The sequence below is a fragment of the Andrena cerasifolii genome, chromosome 5 (assembly GCF_050908995.1).
Source record: "Andrena cerasifolii isolate SP2316 chromosome 5, iyAndCera1_principal, whole genome shotgun sequence".
Classification (NCBI taxonomy): Eukaryota; Metazoa; Arthropoda; class Insecta; order Hymenoptera; family Andrenidae; genus Andrena; species Andrena cerasifolii.
In genome coordinates this window covers 17,482,893-17,508,702 of record NC_135122.1, presented here as the reverse complement: position 1 = coordinate 17,508,702, position 25,810 = coordinate 17,482,893, and the positions used below count along the sequence as shown (strand labels likewise).

General features: G+C 39.9%; 1 protein-coding gene across 2 annotated transcripts in view; it reads left to right on the top strand.

Moving 5' to 3' along the window:
* Wb (wing blister) overlaps positions 1-25,810 on the top strand; it is a 190,548-nt gene that overhangs the window by 1,554 nt on the left and 163,184 nt on the right. The window lies entirely within an intron of this gene.

Below are 25,810 nucleotides of genomic sequence, written 5' to 3'. Positions count from 1 at the left end.
ATCCCCGACAGAGCCGTGTAAAAATGCCCCCAGGTCTCGCGATACTCATCTAGGCAAGTAAAACAGTCGTAATTATCATATGTCTTAATACTGATTCTTCTTGAGATATGAAAGGTCCTCTGTGTTGCCCCTACAGTGATTCCCTTCTATTTCAATGCAAATTCCAGCTACTTATCGAGAAGAAATGCGTAGTCTTTCGAAAGTATCGCAATACATCATGTACGTTATCAGTCGGTAATAAATATACCGAAATCATTAGCTGACCAGGCAGTCAAAACCAAGAGGATTAGTATCTAGAGGTCCCATCTGCACATTCTGGGCCTACATTCATTAAGGATTTTCTACTTCTTTACGCAACCACCGACTTCTAAAAATTTCCAAATCCCCTTTTGAAGCAGCCTGTAGAATCTAAGCATTTACAAAGTGCAATTATTTTGCAAACGTTTCATGACACAAACGTTCATCAAAGACCACACATTCGAAGCGCTATCGTTTATTCAGTGCGTTCTTTGCGATAACGTTGACATTGTTCTCATTCCCCCACAATGGCTGCTTTATTTATCCACGCGAATTAGCTTTTTAGGGTATCGGGGGCCTCTTTTCGTCGATACGCGACCCGCCTCGCTTTTGCTTCACCTTGCGCGTTGCCTTCTTATTACGTTTCTGGCAGATTACGATTTAGACGAGTGCCGCTTCGGAGTTATGGCGCGGAGATTTGCATAACACGCGGAGCATAATGCACATGAGCGAATCGTTGTTTATTTGTTGCCTCGTGGACGTTATGCAAATTCCCCGGGCGCAATGGCTCTCGAAAAGATCGAGATAGGAGGTTTTTATTACCGCTGCGCGAAATCCGTCCTTCGCGGCGCATCCACGCCCGTTCCTTCGAGTTACGCCGCGATACTTGTCTCGGCGCTCAAGCGCATCATTTTTGAGAACCTCTTGGCAAATTTTTTCATTTTCATTCATCTTACGCTTCGCGCTACTTTGTGGTAATCCATTGCAATTTGTTGGAAAGTGAACAGTGATGGGTTGTAGTAATAGTTTTGGGGATGATGTAAAAATGGGAGTAGAGTTGCCCTCGTAATTGGAATTCAAGTTGAAGAAAACTCGACTATTTTAATAAGTGCACAAGTAATTTATGTAAATGCACCTATCAGAGGGGCTGAGAGAAGTTCGATGTGTTTGAGATGTTGGAATGAATTTAGATCAGTTAAATTGATCCATTAAAATTGTAACTAAATATACAGAACTTGGATATAAATCCACAAAATAAAGTGGTAGTACTGGAATATGAATGTTAACGCAAAGAAATATGAAGCACTTCTAAATCCTCAGATAAATAGATCGGAACATAATATTTGACTGTCGCAAAAAGGATTTATATTATTATAAATTGCTCGAAAAATTTCATATTCCATATTTTAACTCTCATTTGTCACATTGGCTCAAAAGAACCCACAATTTGATTATGAGATAAAATATCTTTGAGGCATCATTGAAAATGGTACTACTGTTTAAACATCATGATACAAATGTTCACACTTTATCTCAGAATTTTTTAAACTTAATTTAACAGATAGTTTTTAAACAGCGCTTGATTGGAAATTTGCATGGGTCGAATCGAGAGTTAAAAAATTATTAAAAGTGTATCTGTTTCCTTGCACTCGAAACACAACTTTAAAACATGTCCCTCCAATGTTTTCATTTTATTTTCAAAATTACTATTCTAATTAATCGAGCTTCCTCTCGTCCTCGTCATCCCGTGGTGTTCCACGTAGCGCGTTAAACAATATAATGACGTCCCCAACCTTGATGGTCTCCTAAACATCCATAGGGTCGCTCCTGTATATAATGTCCCTAATAACTTCCGTGCCCTTCAGCCTTCCTTTTTATTCGATTGAAGCCTTGAACGTCTCGCGTCCGCTCCATCAACATCTGCCCCGTTCGATCGAGACTCCCCCATCGCCCTCTGATCTCAGCGTTCCTTTTCTGAGGGCCAGATTCGAAGGTGGACCCTCGTTTCCCGCGACGGTATTAATGGCTCGCAAGCGTCACGATTTTTCGCACTGCTAGCTTTGATATAACTGTTTTGCTTCGCAGATGATAGACTGCAATGTGGGCGAGTGTTCGGCGTCTAATTGGGGAGAACTTTAGCTTCGTTTCACACGATTTCAGTTTTATTACTATTGTCACTACTTCCGTTAATGAGTCGAATATTTCTTTATCTATTTTCAAACAGTGTTTGAAGGCACATAGTTCATGTATTAGAAACATGTTTCTCTTTGAAACTCGATTCTTGTGGCATTTAATATTTCTCCTTAATTATTCGGAGAAATCCTTCTATGAATAATACCCTTGCAAAAATTTTCTATCTTATCTTCGACATTACTACTTATATAGTAGCACAAAAACGTATAGGTATACTACATAGCAGGTATTTCTCCTCGTCGATTAGTTATATTCGTTGAACGATAGAAGGATAGGTGCCTCCTGCAAATTATCGTACAAGACGTACGACAAATCTCAGCGTCTGTGGGTCCTTTAATTAGAGAAGATTTCATCTCCATTACCAACATTACTGCTTCCTTCGAGTATAAACTGAATACATATACCGTTATCGTGATTCAAGTCATTTAACAGGGTTTCCAATATTGAATCCAAAGGTAAAATGATACAGGTAAAATAACCGTAAACATCTTAGTTATTTTCTTCAAATACTTCCTTATTCCATCACTCCTTGTCATAGTTTAGATATTAATAAATCGATCATCAAACGTGTCTGTGGAAAAGATCGTTTTGCTCTGAAGGAGCTTTGTGTATGACGAATCCATCGTACAAGTCGATAGAACTGTCTTCTCCATCTTATCATGACGAATCGTACCCTTTTAAGCAGACTGGCATCACGGGGCAGGGGGGCAGACGCGTCCTCGCTCCGTTTTCGCCGACGGATGCGCTGGCTGTGTGGTCTTTTAAAATATTGTTGAAAATTCCGACGTATCCCAGCGGCCTCGTAAAATGCACGCCTGCTCCGAGAATATTAAGTGTCAGGACATTCCGCACCTCCCAGCTCTTTGCTTTATATTTAGCGGCAACCGCATCGAATCAGCGCGGGGTACAACGCGAACGCGCCCTTTTCGCGCGGCCCCAAACGCGATCAAAAGCATTCCCGATGCCTATCGATTCTTTTTCATGCCAGTAATAATGGTCACGCGGTTGTAGAGGCGAGAAATGTGTGGAGCATCGGTGACACGGTGTTCTTGAACTTGAACGTGACTGGTTGTAGGTTTTTTTTTGCGAGGGATTAGGGAAGTTTGACGTTTCAGTGGCCATTTGGGGACGTTGTTGTGGAGCTGGAAATTGTTTGGTATTTTTTATTGGTGGGGTGAAATTGACCCTTGAGATTATATATATATATATATATATATATATATATATATATATATAACATATACCTGAGTCGATTTAAAGTTTAAATTTAAACGAGTATATATAACATATACCTGAGTCGATTTAAAGTTTAAATTTCCAGGAAATCAGTTCTAATTTTGCAATAACTAAATATTTTTATACCAAAATATAATATAATAACCTGTTAAACTGTCCCCCATCTGACTACAAAAACCATTGCATAAAAATATGCATGTACTTTCTGAAATAAATTGCCAAAGAATCGATTCTTTTTCTACCTCCTGGCGGTAGGTAACCTCTTAAAGCATTACATTTTTTATTTATATTTGTGCTTCATTATGTATTTTTTATTTAAGCAATGTATAAAAAAATGTGTAACGAAGTAAGTAAGCAAAATTATATTTAAATAACTAAAAAAAAGCAATTTTGTTACGAATTTACCACATTTACAGAAAAAGGTCACATAAACCACTTGAAACTTATAAATAAAGACACATATTATTCTTAAATCATGACTTCTGTTTTCAGAACGTTTGAAAGACACGGTAACTACATCCTTAAAAAAATTGGATTTACTTGCATTACTTTTTATTAAGTTATTATCTTAGCAACTCCACTCGGGATATAAATTGTAACATATAATTCTTTCAAATAGAAGCTTCTTACTTATCCTACCGTTCACAATTTAATTAAACTTCTTCTCACCACCGCTGCACACGTCGCATAGAAATCCACACAAAATAGAACTCTTGAACTGAACCAATCTCCTCACTTCATCAGCCCTATCAGCCTCTTCACCTATGCCCACAGCGTAACTTTAATCGACGCATTTATCAAGTGCAATTTTATCTTGGTGGCGAATCGACGATCAATTTAAACTGCGTCGACCGGCGGAAAATCGTTGCTGTCGCGGCCGTTTCCCTTTTCTTCCCGTCCCTCCGAAAAACGTGTTCGAAAGTGGCACTTTTAATCCCGCGTGCGTGGACGACCGGCTACGCGAGCGCCTCGCGAAACGATCAATAAGAATAACGCGCGATAATTAACGTTCACCGGGGGTCGCTGGAACGCGTTCGATCTGGCGAGCCCCGCGCGCTGATCGGATCTTCGAGATACCGAGATCGAAGCGGCACTCGCCGGCCCGCCCATGTACCGCTTCCTGTTTCTCTAATCGGGCCGATCGTTTCTCTTTACGCCTGATATTAATGCCTGAGAAACGGCTGGTGCAAGCCTGCGACTGCATCCCCTTTCCAGGTATTATTATTATTGTTGCTGCTTTTACTATTCACGCGCTGGACGGTCGGCGAGGTGCCGAGTATCCGGGAAACGACATTCTTCCACGCGAAATGGGATCACGAGGGGAGGAGATAAGGTGATTACTATAAAGTAAGATGGGTATTATTAATTTTCCCTTGAAGCGGTGGTGAGTAATGGAGCTCGCGCCAAATTTAGCATTTTCTCGTTTAGGTGGCGCGGTTGGGAAATGAGGAAGATGTGGATCGATTAAATGACGCGAATATATTAAAAGTTTTTTTAAGGGACTTTATTGTGGTGGAGCTTTAGGGCAACGTCCTGCAGGGTGCTTTGAATAGGAAGCACTTTTGTGGTTCATGCGTGTAATTTAAATAGTTGCCAGAGGTAGAGGTGGTTTGTAGAGGATTGAGGAAGATGGGAAATGTTTGAATTTGAGTAGTGTTAGTGGCAGGGCACAGAAGTGTCTCTTTTGGGAAAGATCTGATGTTATAAGTTTTTTCAGCTGAGATTAGTAATTGTCCTTGTGACTCGATTTTATAGTAATTTATATATGTACGTAATAGTTTCGTCGGCGTTAAAGAAGTTAAAATATTTAGGATTCCATAAATCGAGGAGTTTTGTGTGTGTTGTAATATTGAGATTTTTTTTTCAAAAATCGTACTTGGAGAATTTGGCAGGTTATCATGAATTTAGGATAGTTTAGGATAATCTGTTTAAGTAAAAGGTGATAATATGCTTTTAACTAAGTAGATAGTGAATATTACTTCCCCTGTTTTAAGAATATCCATCTTTTTATTGAACAATGCATCTTCATTTTAAATTCCTTTCAAATTAGTTGAAAAATATTTAAAAAAACATTTGCTGATGACGCCACAGTCATTTACTTCTTTCGTTATTTTGCCTGCCTTATCAGCTCCGAATATGAAATAGAATTACTTTATAGTCTCTAAAATTATTTCTGTAGAATTATTTTCAGTCTCTTTCTGCTAAATTTCTTGAACATCAAGTATTAAGTGATTGTCCAAAATCATTCCCTATCAGAATTTCACATTAAGAATCACTATTCTATTCCATCAACAACCGAGTAAGTAGTTCAGCCAAGAAACGTAGATTCTATCATTATTTCTACTTCATTTATTCTGTTCTACTTCGCAGCTAAGTTACAAGTACGCGCAAATTCGTGTTTTCCAGTGACGAGCGTATAGTTTAGATGAAGTTTCCGAACGAAGTGCATAATTACGCGCTAACGCGACCATTATAACGCATTAACGAATGGAAGTGGGTTAATTGTGCGACATAGTGTCGTATATCATCGCGGTTTTCGTCGCCTTATTGCGATCGCATTGTGTAACGCTGCCATTACGACGATCGTAACCAAGTCTATAAATCTCTTATTCGTAATTACCGGTCTAATTACCCGCGGCGGATTATTTGAACACCGTAAAACTGTGATTGAAACGTTCGACGCGCTGCACAAGCATTCCAACTTGGAAGCAGATACACTGTGCGCTTTATATCAAAATCCAAATCTTACAAATTCATTTTAATTACCTTCATAATTGCAATGTAACCTTCATAACAGATCTCACCCATTCGCAACAGAAAAGCTGCACCAAATAATTTAGAATTAATTTCTAAATTCATTTAAAAAGAAACATTCCCACCATTTATTCACACGATCGATCTAAGTTGTCACATATTCACTTATATAAGTAATTATTATCGATTATTAATTCTCAGAACATTCTGCATCCCTCGGCAAAAGGGATTATCTTTTTAATTACTAGCATTCTCAAGTATCGATTCATTTAATTTCTATACGTGTACTTTACACGACTCGTGCAGAATTAACGGCGCAACTAAATGCTTCTTAACGATCGTCACGAGTTTAAGAATGATTGGAACGAATTTTAAATGCACTGATTCCTCCGCTAATGCTCTTCGAGGGTAACAGTTTTACTGCAGCGCGCAGATCTCTTCGCGGCTGAAAAGTGGCGCAGGCGAACAAGGAGCATTCACGTCGAACGATTAAATTCGCCCTTTCGCCGAAACTAATTAAATTAACGATCCCTCTGCGAGCACCGCCTGGACGTTTAGATAGCGGCCAGTAGCCCTTCGCGTCTTGATTGCTGACCGATGCACAGTAGGAGCGCGACTTTTTATCTTAATTATGCCCGTACAAACGCCCCTATTATCTCGGCTCGTGCTGTAAGATATTAACGTTTCCTGATATTGGTCTTCGCGAGAATCGCGTTCGTCTTCCCAGTCATCACTCGTTGGTAGCGCTCTCTCCAATCAGTGCACATACGGGGTATTTTATTATTCGTGGTACTGCGAGGGGGGTGATGGAGGGGTGATTGATGATGAAAATATAAGTGAAAAATGTAGAATAATATTTTTTTGTTTTGGGGTTAGGCATTTTTGAAAAAGGTGACTTTAAAAATTCATCGTTTTCTTCTGTTTTTAGTTAAGAAAGTGTGGAATTTCTTTTTGAAATTGAGATTGTTGAAAGTGAAGCCTTTTTGGGACCAAAGTTACTGATAATTTCGAGTCACTTTTATGCAGGATTTAAAATAGGTACCTGTAGTTTTACAATATTTACAGCTGCATTTTGAAACTTCTTAGCAAGGTGCACGTGTGCTTAATGGTATTCAGAGTCAGTTTTATAGAATACAGAGTGTGAAGAGAAGTGCATCTTTAAACAATTTCCCCCAAAGATGCCAGTAATTAGCAAATCTTCGAAGCTGTGATTTTCCTAAACACAGATTCAATTTTATCTGATTACATGTCTAATGGCATAAAGATACCCAGACTTACCTTCAAACAACTTTTTCAAAATATGCCCGTAATCACTAGACTTCGAAGACTAAATTTTCCTAACAAAAAATATTCAATTCCATCTCGTCGCATTTACAGTGACCCAAAGATATCCTCTCCCAAAAGACTTTTTTCTTACAAAACGAACCATTCCTGTAAGCTTCCCTCCTTTCGCAACCTGAAAAATCGCGCCCCCGTTTAAATACTCCCAAGTTCGCCCTTACCCAACAAGCAAACTGCTTAAATGTGTGTTCCAGAAGATCGCTAGTCCCTAGTCGCGGCAACAGTCCATTGCTTTTACTCGCGGTATGATATAAAGAATTACTCGCAGCGTATCTAACAACGATTAAAATATTCCACGCATAAAGCACCGACTCTCGTGTAGCTAGTATTTTTGCCGAGCCGCGGGCAAGCAAATCACCGCTAGCCGCTCGAAATAATTTCATTCTCGTTCTGCGTGCCTGTTGTTTTGCTCTTGCTCGAATGCCGCTCGCGCGGGCCATGCAAAGTAACACTGTCGGCGTGTACGTGCGTGCTCGGAGTACTCGTGGCTCGAGGGAGGCTCCACCAGGCCCTTCCTGGGGTACTTAAGGGAATGCGAGTCTTGACCGTGACAAGGGCGATCGCCTTGAACCTCGACCCCTGGACCCTCGAACGTCCCGATCAAATCCAGTACGCTTCTTGTACGAAAGATAGAAGATGTGGTGTTTGTCGAAACGTCTCTTCGTTGGCGCCATTATTAACTATGTAACAAAAGGAAAAGGAAAATGTGCTGAGTGAAGCGTAGGGTGTTTTAGAAATGTGCACGAGAAGTTGGGGTCCATCTTCACCTATAACCTCGTTCATACACTTCTTAGAATAAGTTATCGTAGAATTAGATTCGAGCTTCTTGTGATCTAAAATTTGTATTTTTTTTAAGTAGTGATAGTCATAAGTAAGGTCCTACGTCCGCGAGGCAGGGTTGGGCATTATTCGAATAAAAATTGATTTGAAGAAAAAATTATTCTCGAATAACTTCGTTTTATTCGAAATTTTATTCGAAGATTATTCTTTTTTAGAATATTTAGAATACTTTCTAAAAATCCTTGGAATTCTAATCTCTTAATTAGAATAAATTTTTATTCTAATAATGCTCAACTCTGCCGTGAGGAGAGAGTTAAGTTGTTGAATATAGGAAGAACGATTTAATTGGACGGCTGAAAATTAATTTCACTCAGAATTAGTGGCACTACTTAGAGTTTCTTACTAGAAATTTTAGTGTAACTCGTTCAGTAAAGAGGTTGTAGGTTTAGGTTATAAGAAAGTAGGAAAAAGGTTTGTGGTTGCGGACTTAGTATTTACGCAAACTGCCGTCAAGTCTAGCAGTAGTGTTTATACAGTGGCGATTCCGCCATCGTATCGTGTACACGCAACTGTTCTTTGATCATTATTTGCACGAGCACGCGGAACGTTATAGCTGCCGCGTTACTTGCTTTGCTGAGAAACAATTGAAATATTTCCGAGAACAACGTTGGGTACTCTTGGTTTTACACAGGGAAATTCTTTTCGCTTGGATTGTCGAAGAAATTCTTAAACTTGTCCCAGCAGTTCGTGTCGTTCTGTTTCATTGTTTACAGCTATGGTTAAAGGAAAATTGGAAATCCGGATAGTAACAAGAATGCCATTTCTAAGGAGAAGAAACTATCTTTATAAATTAGATGGCACAGTTAAAGGATTTAGTACTTAGGACTCAAGTTATTTCTACACTTACGCGTATGCTAATTTTAAATTAGTATGTTATTTTAATTTTTGTTAATTTTGTGTGCGAAATTATAAGCCCGTTACTTTTCATTTTCTTTTATTTAACTACAGGTGGACGTAGCATTCAAACAGTTAGATTCCTAATTGCAGATTATTTTACTAATTTAAAATTTCGAATTCGAGGGATTAAAATTTTAAATTACTATACATTTAGGCAGCCGTCGGATTCCAAGTGTTTGCAACGCATGTACGGAAGTTGTAAACAGAGAGACGTTAAATACATAAGGGTTTCGAACTGTCAACTTACAGAACACACCACTGTCTTCTAAATATACGACACACGCACTGTATATACATAAACACCCGCGGATTCCTCCATAAGAAGACAAATATTAAACTTCCTTTTCAAGGGAGACCCGTAGACACCGTCGACGATACAAATAGAACTGTCATTAACTGCTCCATTTAAGATTATGCTCAAAATTAAGACTTTCAAAATTGTAAAATTCAAGTTTTCACGCTGTGCCATATATTTCGACAAAACCTATCAAAATCACACTTCCAGCAGTTGCTACAATAATAATGCAATACACATTCCCTAAGCTCGAAGGACCTTAAATACTAGTCACTAAAAATTACAGCCTCAAAGACTATAAGTACCACTTGAAAGTTTTATTATTCATCTGAAAGAATTTGTATTACATGGTACAAGGGAAATATTAAAATCTCGTTTCATTTTTATCGCTTGAATCTTGCAAAATGTGCGATTAGAGTAGATTACGAGATTCACGAATCTCAGATCTTTAGGATCGCAACAAGAACGTTAGAATCAACAGAAACACAGAGTCCAAAACGAAGCGTGCCTGTTCGTGCCATTAATATCAACGTTTCACGAGAAGAACAAGTTCCAGAGACAGGGCTTGACGAAATTGCTTTTCGATACTATCGACCACGGAATCACGTTCATTATGAGCGCAGCAAGGGCGTGCCCACGCTTATGATGAAATAAATGGCCGGTCGGGACCATGTAGTTTCCTGTTCGAACGTTTCCTTTTTGCCCATTTAAATATTCACGAATCGAATCTTCGACTCACTGCTCGATCTATCTCCGATATAATCTCCCATAACTTCAGTAGGATTTCACGAAAAAATATTCGCCAAATCTCCCCTAATTGCTAATAATTTTTCGCAATAGAAATTAACAAAACTTCATCTTAATCATTCATTCATTAAATGAACCCTTAACTGGTGAACGTGAAGATACAAAACAACTGATTGTAGTTTTATATTCTTTACAAATAAGATTCAATTCGTATCACGTGTATTAATATATTTACTGAAAAGAAAAGTTCCGAAAGAGAAATCGAAATTTTCTCGTGTAAATTGAAATAAAAATTGGGGTGTGCGAGACCCCGCTTCGCTAGTTAGATAACAAATGTTCAAATGTCCTGCACCAGGTGACTGACTTTGATAGTAAACCGTGAAAATGGAGAAGGGTCGGTGACAGTGATTGTCTCGATTCCTTTCGTCCCTTTTGTTCTCGCTGAGATTTTATTACAGCATCGAGAAAGGCGACGTGCAGTTGAGAGCCGCGATGTCCGGTGCGCCTCTTGCGTTTGTATCGGGTGGAATTTGTAAATACTTGTTACCTGGTTCAAGTAGACGAAATGGACCTTTTTTTATTTCATCAGTGATTTCACAACGATTCCACGAACATTTCCACTCGCGCGGAATATGTTTCTTTCCCTACGCTCGGTCATAATCTTTTTCCATTAATCTCATTCACGTGGGAGTTATTTATGAGCTATTGACGACTCGTTAAAAGGCACAGTGTGCATCGTACGATGATAAAAGACATCGGACATATTTCAACGTACACTAAATAAAGCGAGATGAGCCACAATGGTGAGAATTAGAGGGGGAATGATTTTATTTTCATCTGAAAGTTATCGGTCGCTTAATTAATTATTCAAATTGCTGCGATATTAAGACGCACGAGTCGTACCAATGAATCATCGTTGGTGATATTTAAAAATTGCAAAGTATCGTGCTTGAATGCTAATATTTAATTCCTACATTTCTAGATTTTCACTACTTGTACCAGTTTTTACGATTTTTTTTTTAATAAATTGCATTCATAATTGCAAACATATTTAAGAAAAGCTCGCAATATCCTCATTTTGCAAAAAAGAAACTTCTTGTTGCTTCTTCTGGTTTGATCTTTTTTTAGGAACTATTAATATTCTTAATTTGCAAAAATCAGGCGTGTAATGTACCATTCGAAGAATATGAGGCTCAATGTGTTTCAAAGGTGCTGTTGCTATAAAAAATTGCTATGAGATTGGAAGTACAATGCACGATGGTGGCAATCCGATAAAAAGAGAAAGTGGCATTGCATAACAATACTGTATGATATGTTAAATGAGATAAGATATGTTTAGACACGACTAACAATTGCACGAAGCTCATAACTTGGAAAAATAGCTTACTACAGGATAAGAGAATAATAGAGAGAGGACCTGTCGTGGGTATCATTGACATCTATTATTAATTTTATCGAATTAAGCATTACGTCTGCTATAAACAAGTGTTTGTGAATCCTACTCCCTAGTTACAGGGTGTTTAATATTTAAAAAAATTCAATATGTCTAAAAAATATTAAATTTACTAAATACATACACAGTAGCTACTTTTTGCATCCAAGCTGCTGGATTCCTAGTTGTTACTTATTTAGAAACTTAATTCCTTAATTGTTTCTAACAATGTTTTCTTTCAAGTACATCGAACAAATTTTTATTATAATTACACTGTGCTTGATCTTAACGTTTGCGATTTCTTTGGATAGTTATCTTCGCCGAAGCAGTGTAAAATAAATTCTGGTGCTATTTTGTTTCCTGCCTAAATGATTCATGAGATTCGTCATCAGTGGCAGGGTTCGTGGTACCGTAAAGGTCTAAACACACTTGTCAGTTCCGTGTCAGTACCGTTCCGTCGTGCCAGTGGTCAGAAGAAGAGACCCTCTACGCCCCTCTTCTTCTTACCCCTGGCACGCCGGAACGGTACTGACACGGAACTGATATGTGTGCGCAGACCTTAATCCTTCTTTAAGTTGGTGGTCGTAACATCTTCATTTTTCTCGATCCACAGTGCAGTCGACTAATGGGTTTCATCTCGCGGTTTCATTGTTCGTTGCAAAGCAAAGAGGGCTTTAAACGTGCGTGTAATTTCGTATCTGCATACCTAACCCCTCAATAATAACTTCTTTAGAGGAGGATGGTATAACATCTTTTAAAAATTAAAAGCCAAGCTTCAGTAACGAACACAACTTTTGAAATTGGTCAAGTGCTTACATGCAACATTGAAATATACGTATGGGATAAAGACAGTGTACTAATAAATCCATTTCCCGTGAAAATTTTTAACACATTGAAATTATTGTGAAGTGATACTGTCGTTATTTATTAATATATTCAGTTTTGCCTTATCATTTTTAATCATTACTTATTTAATCATTCCATGCCCTCCATAAAGATACTTTTCATGCAGTCTCGATATAACCTTTTTTGAATAATTCAGTGCTCAATGAAATTTCACTGGCTGATCACTTATTTTCTTCGCTATTCCGAACAATTAAATTTTTTTCTTTCAAAACACCGAAACATGTCACCTAGTAAACTAATCCTTCTGGCTTCGCAAAAGACTCAAGTCGTTTGGACCATTTTTAAAAAAAAGTTATTCTGTTTTAAAGGGTGTGCCAATTATTTTTCGACTCGCTGTAATTCAAACTTGCTGGAGTGCACTTCTAAAACAATTGCAGACCGCGAAGAGTTGATAGTTCCGTTTCACGGTAGCGTCGTTAACACAGGGGATGAAGAATCGCGGCAGCGCCCGTCAGTTCCTCCTCGATTTCTTTTTTCGAACGCCTCTATCCGTCACACCTCCACTTTTGTATAGCGAGCGCCACGAGACAGGGTATTTTTGTCCCGTCTCTCGTGCTGAATCGTAATACCTACGCGTGTGTTCCACGTCCGACTGTGGACCCGCGTGTTTTAATGTATCCAGAGGTTGTCGCGTCGGGTTTCACGTGCCCATTAATCGTTCGGTCCTTCGAACAATATGGATATTTTCGTTACGTCGGATGTAATAACTCCGCCACGCTGTGCAATTACCATTCTAAATTGACCCGTGGCTCGCGGATAGCCTCCATTGTCCCGCCACGGAGATTTATCCCCTGAACGACATCCGTTCTACACCTTGCTTCTCCGATCGCCGTCCAAGATATTATTAAAGCGCCGTTTATTACCGTCGGATTTGCCTCAGATCGAGTTAGAGCGGCTCGGATCCCTGAAATTGAGATTAATCTCTCTTTGACCTGTGGTAGAGACCTTTCCAACACGACGATCATGCTCCGTCAATTCGATTTTTACGACACAGCAGTGATTGTTCTCGTTTATGTACTGGGTGGTAGGAAAGGGATTAAGGGTGAAGGATGAAGGCGGTGGGACATTGCGTTTTGTGCTTTTCTTGGTTCGTGTTTGGAGCAGTTTTGGAGCAGACTTACGTTTCATTGATTGTCGAATGATTTTACTAATTGAACCTCGTGCGTAGAGTAAAGGTACTTGTGAAATATTTTTCTTGATATTTTAAAGCTCATCAGCTCTATATTTTTCTATATTCATATATTCAGACATTTCCCAGCATAAGCCCTTAATTATGTGAAATATTTTTAGAGTAGTTGAAGCAAATCGTAGACAGAGAACAGTGAGGAAACAATGTTTTCCTAAGTGTCGATTTAAGAGCAATAAGTATAGAAAACAAGTTTCATTCGTCTAGGTCAGTAAAACTGCCATGTAGGTCAAATGTTTTTATAATCCGACTACAGATTCGTGACCAGCAGTATGAAAAACCCGCAGACATACAGTATTTTTAAAATTAAAAAAGGTTAAAAATTGTATTACTGTTCTGGACCGGCAAAGCCCTTTTTGGGGCTCTGTGCAACTCTAATTTTGAACAACGTATACGTTATATATATATATATAAAAATTTGGAAACTGAAATCCACTATTTTTGCGAAAAAGCCTGTCCTCTAAAGGTTAAAGAACAAATACCCAACATTTCATCCCTACCCTTAACAGTCCTGAAAAAAAACAATTTCTAAAATTTTGCATCCACTTCCAGCAATCCTGAATGACCCAATTCCTAAAATCCCATCTGGGACATACTTGTACTTTCTCGTTTCTACTTAACAAAAAACATTTACATCTACCTTCCACTTTCTCGAAGCTCAATTATAATTTCAATTTAGTCTCCACACTGCTGCTCTAAATCAACAATACACGACAGTATCTACTAGGCCGCGTTCGTGGAAAATTGGAGGCAGTTAGTTTCCCGGGAGGGTGCCCCTAATCGAGACATCTCGAAACGGAGGAACTGTCCGCTTGTTATTATTTATGGTTTAAAGTCGGAATAGTAATAGGCGTGATTCATAGTGCTTGAAGTCGACAGCTTCGTCCGGCTACTGTCACCGATGTCGCATTTGAGCCGGCAAAATCCGGGACCATAAGTAGAAGCTATTTATACCGATCCACGATGAGCACAGAGCCTCGCTTATTACTTATTTCCTATCCACGGTGTCTTATCTGCGGTTCGTTCCTTCGTATTCCTTCGGGACAGCTCGTGCACGAGGCTGCACCGCCATGAGTAGTCTAGCAACACTACAGCGAATCGGACGGCTCGAGTGGCGAACACTTACGTCAGGCTACGAGTTAAGAGCTCGAGGAAAATGCTTTCACACTTTCTGTTAAAAATGATAAGGGGGTTATTCAATGGTTGCATGTTCTGCATTTTTAGAGGTTTCAATCAATCGGACGTAAGGCCAGGTGATTACATAGCCATAGAAATTTATGTAGTGGGTACTTTGTGAAAAGGAGTGAATAATCAATTTATCTAGTACAGTGGAAAATGACGGATTTATCGTTCCGTCCGCTGTGTCACGTTCAATCCACTTGGCCATCAGTTTTCATTGAAGCAAAGTGCTGCTGCTTCCGTTTCGAATTCGATGAAAAATGCGTCTCCGCTTTGAATATCGTGCTGGTGAATTTTCATTCACAGAATGCACTCTGTTGTAGTAAAAGGATCGTGGTTTATTTTAGCTTGATCACATTTCCAAAAGTTATATTTGTACAGCATAAGTGGATTTCAAATTGGTTGCCTGATTTGGGAAAATGATTTCTTAATTAATTTGAGCGGTATATTTAATGACACTGTATTTATAAAATATATATAATATATAATATATATATATAATATATTATATATATTTTTTATATTATATATATATAAATTTTATTTTATAAATAACACTAAATTGAAGAGAAATAGTTGAATTAAATTTGCAGTTAAGGAGACGATCATCTATGGCACTGTATCGTGTTATTTATAAAATAAAATTTGTAAACACATGAAAAGATCATTATGATCACTCTGCTTAATAATCTACTGTAGCTTCTTCTGCTCCATCGTATTCGCCATATTTTCTGCCATAAAATCTACAAACACGTAGATGATCATAATCTCCTCCACACTCAGCACCCTGCGCTGAATACGGTACCACAGATTCCTCTGATCGAACATCCTTTATGACGATGCAATCGGAGACGGTAGTCGGTTGTAAAGCAGCACAAGAAAGACTAGGTTAGAACCCGGAAGTGAAACACGTTTCTGACAACTACCTGCGAGTGTCATCAAGGTGTACCGCGAGGGTGCAGTGCAATTAACACGAGATATGCCTTGAACGTGTGTCCCAGCGTCGAGTAGTGGTTGTATCGGAGTCGCTTGCTCCGACATCCAAGGTGTTGAGCGTGGTTGTTTTTCCAGCGCTCCACTTTTCAACAGCCTGCAATTAAACGAAATTGTTGGCACGTAATTTACTGCTACAATTCATCGGCGATTCTAGCAAATTACAACCGTGCAAAGAGTGCACTCTCTTAGAGGGCAAAAATATCCACGTGAACTTATATTCGACAAACTTAGAAGACTTTCTTTCTATTTCGCTGACCAAAATGCGAATAGGGTATTCCATGACTATTTTTATATAAATTTAGCAACCAACGACAGAATAATTTCACGATAAAATAATTTCCTAAGTAGATTAGCGATTCAAATAAATTGTAATTAACCCTTCGTTGACACACCTCTTTTTTATCAACTTTGGCATACCTGGGTGGCTCACACCCAGAGCAATTATTTGAACGACTGCCATTCTCATGTAAAGAATCCAATAGTTATGAAAAAAATCATGGGTCACTCTCAGGGTCTCTAGAATGTAGTCGAATATCTTTTTTATTGAAATTTTATCACAGTTTTTTGTGGAAAAAAATTCTAGATTACCATATGTCGAGAAAAAGCAAAGAGAATCTTCAAAAAATTGTAACTTTTACAAATTTCAATATTAGAAGCTAAAACTCTACAGAGTTGTTTTTCAGATATAATATTTTCACAGGAAAAAATAGTTTATAAGTCGGCTTTGGAGAAAAGGAATTTAGTTTGAATATAGAAGGTACAGATCGTCAAAATTAGCTTATGGGTGGCTCACCCCCAGAGTGTCAACGAAGGGTTAAATTTAGGATAGATCCATTGAGTTCCTGAAGAATTTTTCTCTCGACTGCTTAAACTGGCTCGTGAACGGGACAGGGTGGCCGTCCGTTCGGTAGGGAATCACGCGCAGCTTTTTATTCGAATCTACCGGAAGTGGAAGGTGGGCGAGCAACGAGGGAGGGGTTCCTTGCGCGTAAAACTCGTAGCGGCGCGCTTCGTAAATAGGCGTCCTCGTGCGACAGGAAGTCTTGCCAGATGCTGATGGTCTTTCTCGCAACGATCCCATTATAATCGCGTTTGTTGGATCAGCAGACGTGTTCGCAGCCCTGAAAAATACCCCATCGAATTTTAATGGGCGTCTTGGATTTTTATCCGCCTGCTCTATAACCGAATTTACAAGCTGCAAATTCTACCACCACCGGCGTTGTCAAACCCCCGATTAAATAACATTCGTACAATTTAGCTCCAATTATACTCATCACCGGTTTAAAACTTGAAACTTCTACTGTATTCTGAAATAGAACAATAAATAAGAGACGGAATAATTGTTCCACTTCTGCATTTAAAAAATCACAATGCAGAGAAGCGTAGAGTGGTAGAGTAGACTTTAATACTTTAATATTTAATAGTTGCAGGAAAACCTGGCATTCAACTATCGAGGTTTATGCAACTATCAAGCATAAGTTCTTATAAGTTTTTTTATTTGTTTAATTTAATTACTGCAGACGGATTAGACAACCCTTTGGTACAATTAATTTGAAGCGAGGTAGAAAATAATGCAACTAATACAGTATATAAAATATAATAATATTTAAAATCTTTTCACTGCGCCCTTTGACTCCAATTATTTCTTTCCAACGATTATCCTCGCTTTTCAACAAAATTCACTGAACAAAGTTCGCGTACAAGTGCGGAGGTTTCCAATTACATGTATCGAGGTTCCTCTGTAGTAACTACCCTATATTCTCAGCCGAGGTTTAATATTCCCATTGAAGTTTTCATTGAAAAACGATGGATATAAACTACTGCTCTATTCCCAAGATGATCGTGCACGTATGACAGCAAATCTGATACCAAGCGAGGAATGCCTCAATTGCGGACAATTCTCCTCCTAAATTTATGCGAGATGCGTGCATCCTCGCGCGTGTATCCTTTTTAGGCATATCGTTTGCGCGATCCTTCGGAAAGATTGCCTGGCCCTGTTACCTGCGTGTTGCCGATCCTTATCGGACATCATCGGAATGCCCCTTACGCGTCCCTGGCACAATTTGTACCTTCCGACAAAGCTGGACGCCATTTGTAAGCGATAAAATCGGCTAACGATAGCGCATACCTCATCTTCCGTACCGCTGGTCTGTTATTATCGTCAGCATATCAACGACAAAATTCTGTGGAATGCGGAATATTAGATAAGTCCTCTTCGACAGCTTTTTACACTCCTCGGCGCCCTTTTTCCCCAAATAATTATGGAAATTTGTGGGTCCAGAAATCCTCCTTCGACAAAAGCATTCCTCGCGCGGAACATCGAGTTACGTCACGGTATCAGTGATCCGCGTGGGGTGGAGCGTGTTAAACGATTTTCGCAGAATTTAATTCCGATTTAAGCAACCATCGCGCACTCGAGGTACCTATATGTACAGCACTAGAATAAATACATTTCACACTGACAGCAGACAATTTTGCCCGCCACCGACGCGTAGGGTCGTTCGAATACCTAAAACGCTATCGTACACGAAACGAATTTTCAATGAAGAAATGCTTCACTGTCAATCTCGCGACTCCAGACAGAAGTTGCACCGCATCGTAAAAAAGTTTTACGATTGACTGGAAGTCACGTAGCCGGGGCGTATCATGACAGGAGGATTCGAAAGTGAGGACTGTCAATCCGGAATGTAACACCTTCTCGCGTGACTCGAAGGCATCGCGATGATCGTACGCGACGAGCTGAATAAAAATGTCCGTTCGATCGCTCGGCGTGCTGTCGGGTCGTTCAACCAGCTTCGCTTCTATTCTTTTTCCTCGCCTTCACAGCCGCCCACTCGCCCGAAATTGCACCTTGAGAGATCGGGCGCCTACTCGCTCTCGTTTCTCGCTTTTTCTTCCCCCTTGTTTCTTCTGTTCCGTGGTCCCTCGAGGCGCCACTCACGGGGGAGAACCGGAAACGCCGGCGAAAGATAACTGCTCCTAATTTTACGGCACACGTAGAAAGTGTGCAATCTGTTGCTTCTCGTCCTGAGCGCCGCTATTAGATCCGTTCGTGCGCGACGATTCTCCTCGCCGGCCCATAAATGACGCGTAACCGTGAAAAGAAAACTGCTGCTTCGTGGAAGAAACCTTCTTTCAGCACTTTAGGTCTTTTAAATCCAGGGTGTTGCTCTTCGGTTGTTTTGTGTAAATCTGTACAGGAGCATGCTTTCTGAAAGTGGTCGTAATCCGAAAGTGGTCGTCCCTCGAAATTATATAGGGGAGAGTCCTATAGTACCGGCCACTCCAAGTTTTTGTACTACAGCTTGGGCTATTGTTGGTAAAAATCAAATTTCAAAAAAGTAGTTTGTAGTAAAAATTGTGCTTAATAAAAGGGCATAAATCGTTTTTCTTAAATTTTATCATAAAGATTAATAATTCGTTGGAATAAAAAAGTTGTAAAGTATCTAATAGTCTAAAAATAATGTACGTATTACGACAGAATTATTTAATTACCTGAAAAAATAAGAAATCAGCTATGAAAAATAACTTTTGTCGTACGGAAAAGCAGCGTAAACGTTAAACGTCTTAAAACTCTGGTAATACTGAAGAAAAAAGAACGTCACCGGAATGCATTGCTCAGGACTATACTATTTATTTATTTCTCCATCGATACTGCAATCAACTAACATTAAAAGCGAGATCTAGCTTTGGCCGGTACTGTACGCTGCACGGTACTGTAGGACTTTCCCCTATGTAGGCATCCCACGAGCACAGTTTTTCCTTCAGCAAAATTAATCCCTGAAAAATATTCGTGTACCCTGCAAATAATAATTCTTCCAAAAGAACATAGAGCACGTAACTTTTCAGTCCGAAAAGATTGTATACCAGAAGCGCAGCAGAAGGAAAATATTCCATTTTCCTCCCCCAGCAAAAGATAACAGGGTTCGGAGATGTAGTGGACATACTCGAAAGGGCAGGATACGTGTAACTTGAGACGCACCACCTATCGCAGGATAAGATAAATGGCGACGAAAGGCCCCAAACAGCGAGCTGAAAAAATCCCAGCGCGATAACACGCAGTGGCACTTAACGGAGCGCAAATTCAGTTTCCCCTCGTTCTAACCCCAACCCCAAGCGCAAGAATGCAGCCACCTCTTCCTGGTTCCCTTCTCGAAGCATTCGCTTCAAAGACACGCAACTCATTCCCGCGCGATGTTTTCTGTTCCCGCGTCAATCAACCGAGCAATTGCCGCGGTCAGTACACGATATTGTAACTCCACTTCCGACCAGCCTTCGTCTGTCCAGGGCTAGCCTCCTCTTTTATCTCCTATTAGCCTCTTCCATCGCAATTTCGTGGACGCTCCTTTCTTCCCCGGCGCGCAATTAATAGCGCGCGCTTATTAGCGCCAGCACGCGCACTCGTCCCGGCTGCTCGCCCCTCGCCAGCCGAATAAAACATGCCCAGTTTTTGCCCGGGCCCTTTTGATCCGAGGCAGCGACGGGGGCCGAGCGTTAAAGCGATAGCTGAAGCCGAGGCTAAGGCCAAGGCTGTTTAAGGCAGTGCTGCCGCGCAGGGACGCGTTCCTCTTCTTCGTCCGCGAGTCCGCATGCCAACTACGGTCAGAGAACTGGCGATACTCCCCTGTTACGACGGCGGATCGTTCGCGGGGGCAAAAAGCGCGCGATGCTTTTCCCTCTTGCAGTTTCTCGGGACGACGGGCAATTATTAATTAACACCGGCTCCTGGGATCCCTCCCTTCTCGCCGCTCGTCCGCCAACTGGATACTAATTTATAGCCGCGTAATTTTTCAACGTTTTATGCCGCGTTTAATGAAATTGTCGGGAAGGATTGATGAACGCGCGTCCCGCGATTAGTGTCTCTTGTTCTGGCCCGATGTCTTCTCGCGTCTTGGACAGTCGAGGATTTTCAATATAATTCGCGGGTTTGGTAAGTGATCCTGAGTGTGAGCCTCTTTGTTTCGCTGTGTGGGCTGGCTTGCTGCGTTGGAGTTGGGGAAATGGAGGATGTGGGGGCATAGAGGGGTAAACATTTTATTTAAATACAAATTTTATTTTAAAAAATGATTTGTCATATGCCGAATAAAGCTGACCCGAGTTAACTTTATTCATGAAATAAATTCGCGTCGATTAAAAAATTAACTTTTTTCGTAAAATAATCTAAAGCTAAAGTAACTTTTATTTGATCTGTTATTTAAATAATTTTTTATTCAGTTAATGCCCAACTCTGTGTGGGGGTATTATTTTTTAAAGTAAAGCTCAGCGATTCGTTAGTCAGAAAGGCAACAGGTGGAATTCTTTGTAACTTCATGGATATTTAGAAGTTGTTCAGTTTGAATCTCTTTTGCAACAGAAACTACGCAGTTTTGTGTTCGACACATTGCCTTTAGCCTCGATAAAGTGTTTAAATATATCTATTCAAAAAGCAGCGAGAGCTGTACTTATTAAAATTCCAAGTGTATACTTCGCATCTGTATTAGTTCTTCCATTGATTTGCTTTGTTATTTTCATTAATATCAGCTGAACAATTGAAGGTTATTTATTATTCTCTTGAAACCAGCACATCGTTCAAGCTACGTTCATAAGACAATGGCCAGATAAATATGCGAACCAATAATACTGACAACCTCCGCCTCGAGAATTTCTCCACGATGAAATTGTACACTAGCTTTAACCAGTATTTAAAAAGAACATGCTCGTAAATATAGTGGTATTCCGTTACGAAAATAATTACGGGCAACTTCCTCGTAGCAGGGGTAATTAATAGAGACCGCGGTGTCAGCGAATGTAAATAAGATCGCAGTGATTGCTAAGATAAGATCGCTGTACAGGCCGCAACTGTGCTCGCCTTGCTCGAGCTGCGAGCAAGAGGAGATCGACATGCGTTGAGTGTGGCATTAAGCATTGTAAGTGCTTGTAATTCGCGTTCAATTTGCTCGAGTACGGGGAGGGGGCAAGATATTGTGGGCAGGTAAACATAAAACCAGTTGAATAACGATGAAATTTTTCCATTCAGCTAGAGGAGATATAAGAAAATCATATTACAAGAAAGCAGTTTGAAATTACTTCATGCGTTGCACAATTCGATGCAAAATATGTTACAAATTATTATTATTATAATATGTACGATTCTTTGCCGGCGTAATATTTAATTCCAAATAAATCAGTGCGAAGCTATTTCCAAGCAAGAAATAAAATCGACTTCTGGTAATGGGGGTTCGTTCGCCGATATTTGATTTAATCGATTCGTCGCGCCACAAATCGCTTCCTCTCGCGAATCGATTACACGACCGACGAACTTCGAAATTGCTGCGTCAGTGAGAGGGCTTCGCGATATCGATGATCGTCGTAATTTTCAGGAAACGATTCGATAATGATTCAATGAGGTGGGATTGGATTGGTTTCGGATCGAACGATCTCGAAACGGAACTGCATCGATCTTGCACCCGCTGCTTCGTTACGTTTCCACGATAACATCGGGGCCCATGCAGCGAGGAAACGAGTCGTTTCGTGAAAGAATCTTCTGATTGGGTGTGAAGTATCTGTTGGTGAATAAAATTCTAAAAGAGGATAATTTATTGAAAAATGAGACCTTTCACATAACTCGTTTTTCAGTCGAAAGAAAATAGTGATAAACAATATTTCTTCCTTACTGTATTGCTCGTTATAGGATTTCATTAAAATAGTAGCTGCGTTAAGATAAATTTAATTTAGAAGAAATTTAGTAGGTACACTTACAAGCATCCAAATGGTCCATAAATATGATAAGCATTCTGTCGTTCAGTATTCGACGTTACGACATCCTTAAACATTGCACATTAATTTTAAATAAAAATTGAATATAGCTTTGCCTCCACTATATCCGCACATCCACGGTCAAGTATTTTTTTTCATACCGTGTAGAATCGTTTAATTAACAATTAACTGCGAAATAATTAATCACAGTGCCGGGGCACATAAATTCCCCGAACGCTTTTCGACTCTTGTATCCCCCGACAGGGGTTCGCGTGCAGGAGGCGCACAAATTAAAGCAATCGACACGTGACGTATTAAACGCACCTGCCGCATATTTAATTACCCGCCGGGGCGGTGAATCGCGCTTCGGTAAAAATAATAATGCCCGGTGGAAATTATCGCGCGTGTTCCACATAAATATCGTCTGTCGAAGTGACCCTTCGATTCGTTCGAGGGAAAATCGTGTAACAGACGGGGTAATTAAAAGTGAACTGACTTCTGCTAAGCATGCAATTAAGAGCATTAATTGACGTCGGAGAGTCTACGAAGAGCGAAGTGTCTCTCTTTCCTCTATTAAGCTGATGAACAAGTAACAGTACTTTGTCTATTCTCTGTAAATTATTTACAGGGATTTTTAACCTTCTTTTCGCATAGTAGAATAGAGACGTTGTAATTTTAATCACGAGCTACAGCAGCTGCACTAATTTAATCAATCCAGTCACCGAGTGCCACTTACCCTGATTTCCCACCTTCTGGAATGTATTTCCCGTGTTCGAGTGCTTGGTTAACGAGCAGCCCAAGTGTCAAAAAAGATAACCCGATTTTCTTCTCCCGTGCACGAGCATCCTCTCGAAAGGATGCTACGATTGAAAATATTTATCCACGCTGACGGCCAATTACGATGCATTGTAAGCACGTGGCCGCAGTCGACCCGGAAACTGGCTGCAAAACTGCAGCTCGATGCAGGACGGCGAGATTTCAGCTGGCGATTGACCAGCCTGCCTCTTCGCCGTGTGGAATACATTTTGCAGCAAAGGCGTCAGCATTCTGATAGGTCCGTGACGGGTGAAAAGAATGCACGACTCATGCCAAAGGAACGGGGTGCTTTGTTGTATCTGCAATTAAAGTTCTGGTTCGACGAAACGAACGATTCTGGCTCGCTTCATCGCGTTACGTCGGGATGTCACTTAAAGAGGGTGCAACTCGAAGTGAAAAAGGAAAACTGGTAGGAAACTGCTTCCTTTCAACGATCCAGACAGCAGGTTAAAATATTAATCGACTGGATTCAGGCCGAGATAGTGCATTAAAGTATCTGGTATTTGGTTGCTGTTGTATTTTCTGTTTGCTTAAACTAATATGACAGATGTACCTAGATAGTTCTACTCTTCGGGAAATTTCAGTAGTAATTTTAGAGGTATGCTTATGGATTTTATAATCGAATATTGGGTAGCTTGTGATTCGTATTTCTTTAATGGAGTTTATTAAAATAATTTTGCTTTATAAGAGTAACTTGATGATAGGAACTTTGAGGGTGTTTTAAGTCAACGATGTTTTTCCAAATCAGGTTTTCTAGGTCTGCTTAATCTTCTAAGTGATCTATTTTTTAAATAGAATCAAGCTTCAGTTACAACTTCGCAGTTCAAACATTTCACTGTTATTTGCAACTTTTCTTTTGCTCAGTTTACAAATTTCAGAAATAATTCGACATAGAAATACTGTAAGCCCGATAACCCAGCACCATTCAGCATTTACAGTCGCACACGGAAGTATCGATTGCGGTTGACCCCCCCCCCCAAAAAAAAACTCGTCATTAATCATCGATAAATTAACATCCGGAGAAATCGAACACACGGAGGCCTGCACCGTAAAAGTGCCTGTTTCCATTGGTGCACGGGTCGATGCAGAAATATTGAAGAGTTCAACGTGGCAGTGCTCGACGCTTGGGGATCCAGTTGTACCGAAGCGTTACGCAATCGCGGTGAAATGATATACCGAATCGAGATTCGTATCTGCTGATCAATCTGTCGGCTCCGGGGAGCGATATTAACGTGTCACGAAGGTACGAATTGAATTAAAACAGTTGTCGAACAAAGCGACGGGATGATTAATAATCGGCCACAGCACGAGCGATCGTGTTGCGAGCACTTGTACCAAGTGTTATTACACGTTGACCGTGTCGGTGCACGGTCGAGGAAAATGCGACCTGTCGAGTGTAATTATGTTGTGAACAATTAGGTAATTATATCAATGCTCGTCGTCGATACCATTGTAATCGCGATTGAATTTGGGTCATTTGGGTAATCGTGTTGGGAAGGATGAAGATTGTCAGACTTTAATAAAAAAGAAACATATTTATTATATTTATTATATATATATATTAAATTTAATTAAAAAAGCGCCTCTCTTTTGAAATTAGGGAATACTGCAGAAGGTTGTTTATTTAAGGACTTAGTAGATAATTTAGAATATGCTACTGAAGCAAACAGAGCTTCAGTTCTCTTAGAAGTTTATAGACGTTAGAAATTTCATATGTCAAATGAGCAGCGCTTAGAGCTAAGCAACCATTAAAAAGTATCGTGGGAGAGCTACTTCAAGCTTTCAGATAACCAGAAGTGTGAACATCACGTTCTCGTTGAAATGTTAATGGTCTCTCAAGAACGTCTCCATTCTTATCAGCTTTAGAGTAATTTTCTCATAGAAAAATCGTAGGGAGAGTTGATTTATCAGCGTTACAAGCACATGCAGGAGAAAGCGGAAGCCTGGTTCTCGTAACACGACTGATTATTAAGTATTATAGAGCTCGCACGCTGATGAAAGTGAAAAAAGAGATACCGGCTGTTTGTCACACGGTGCACGTACTCGATTATCCAAGGAATGTAATTACCCTGAATTCGCTTTTGTTTCGCGATTTTTCCTTGTTTCCAAATTACATCGTTCTTCTACATTCCGTTCCTGTGAACGATATTTAACAGTTTCTCTGCCGTACGGTTCCGAGTGATCTTGTTTTTTTAATTTTGGAACTGTCAATTGATTCTTAATAATTCTTTACAATTAT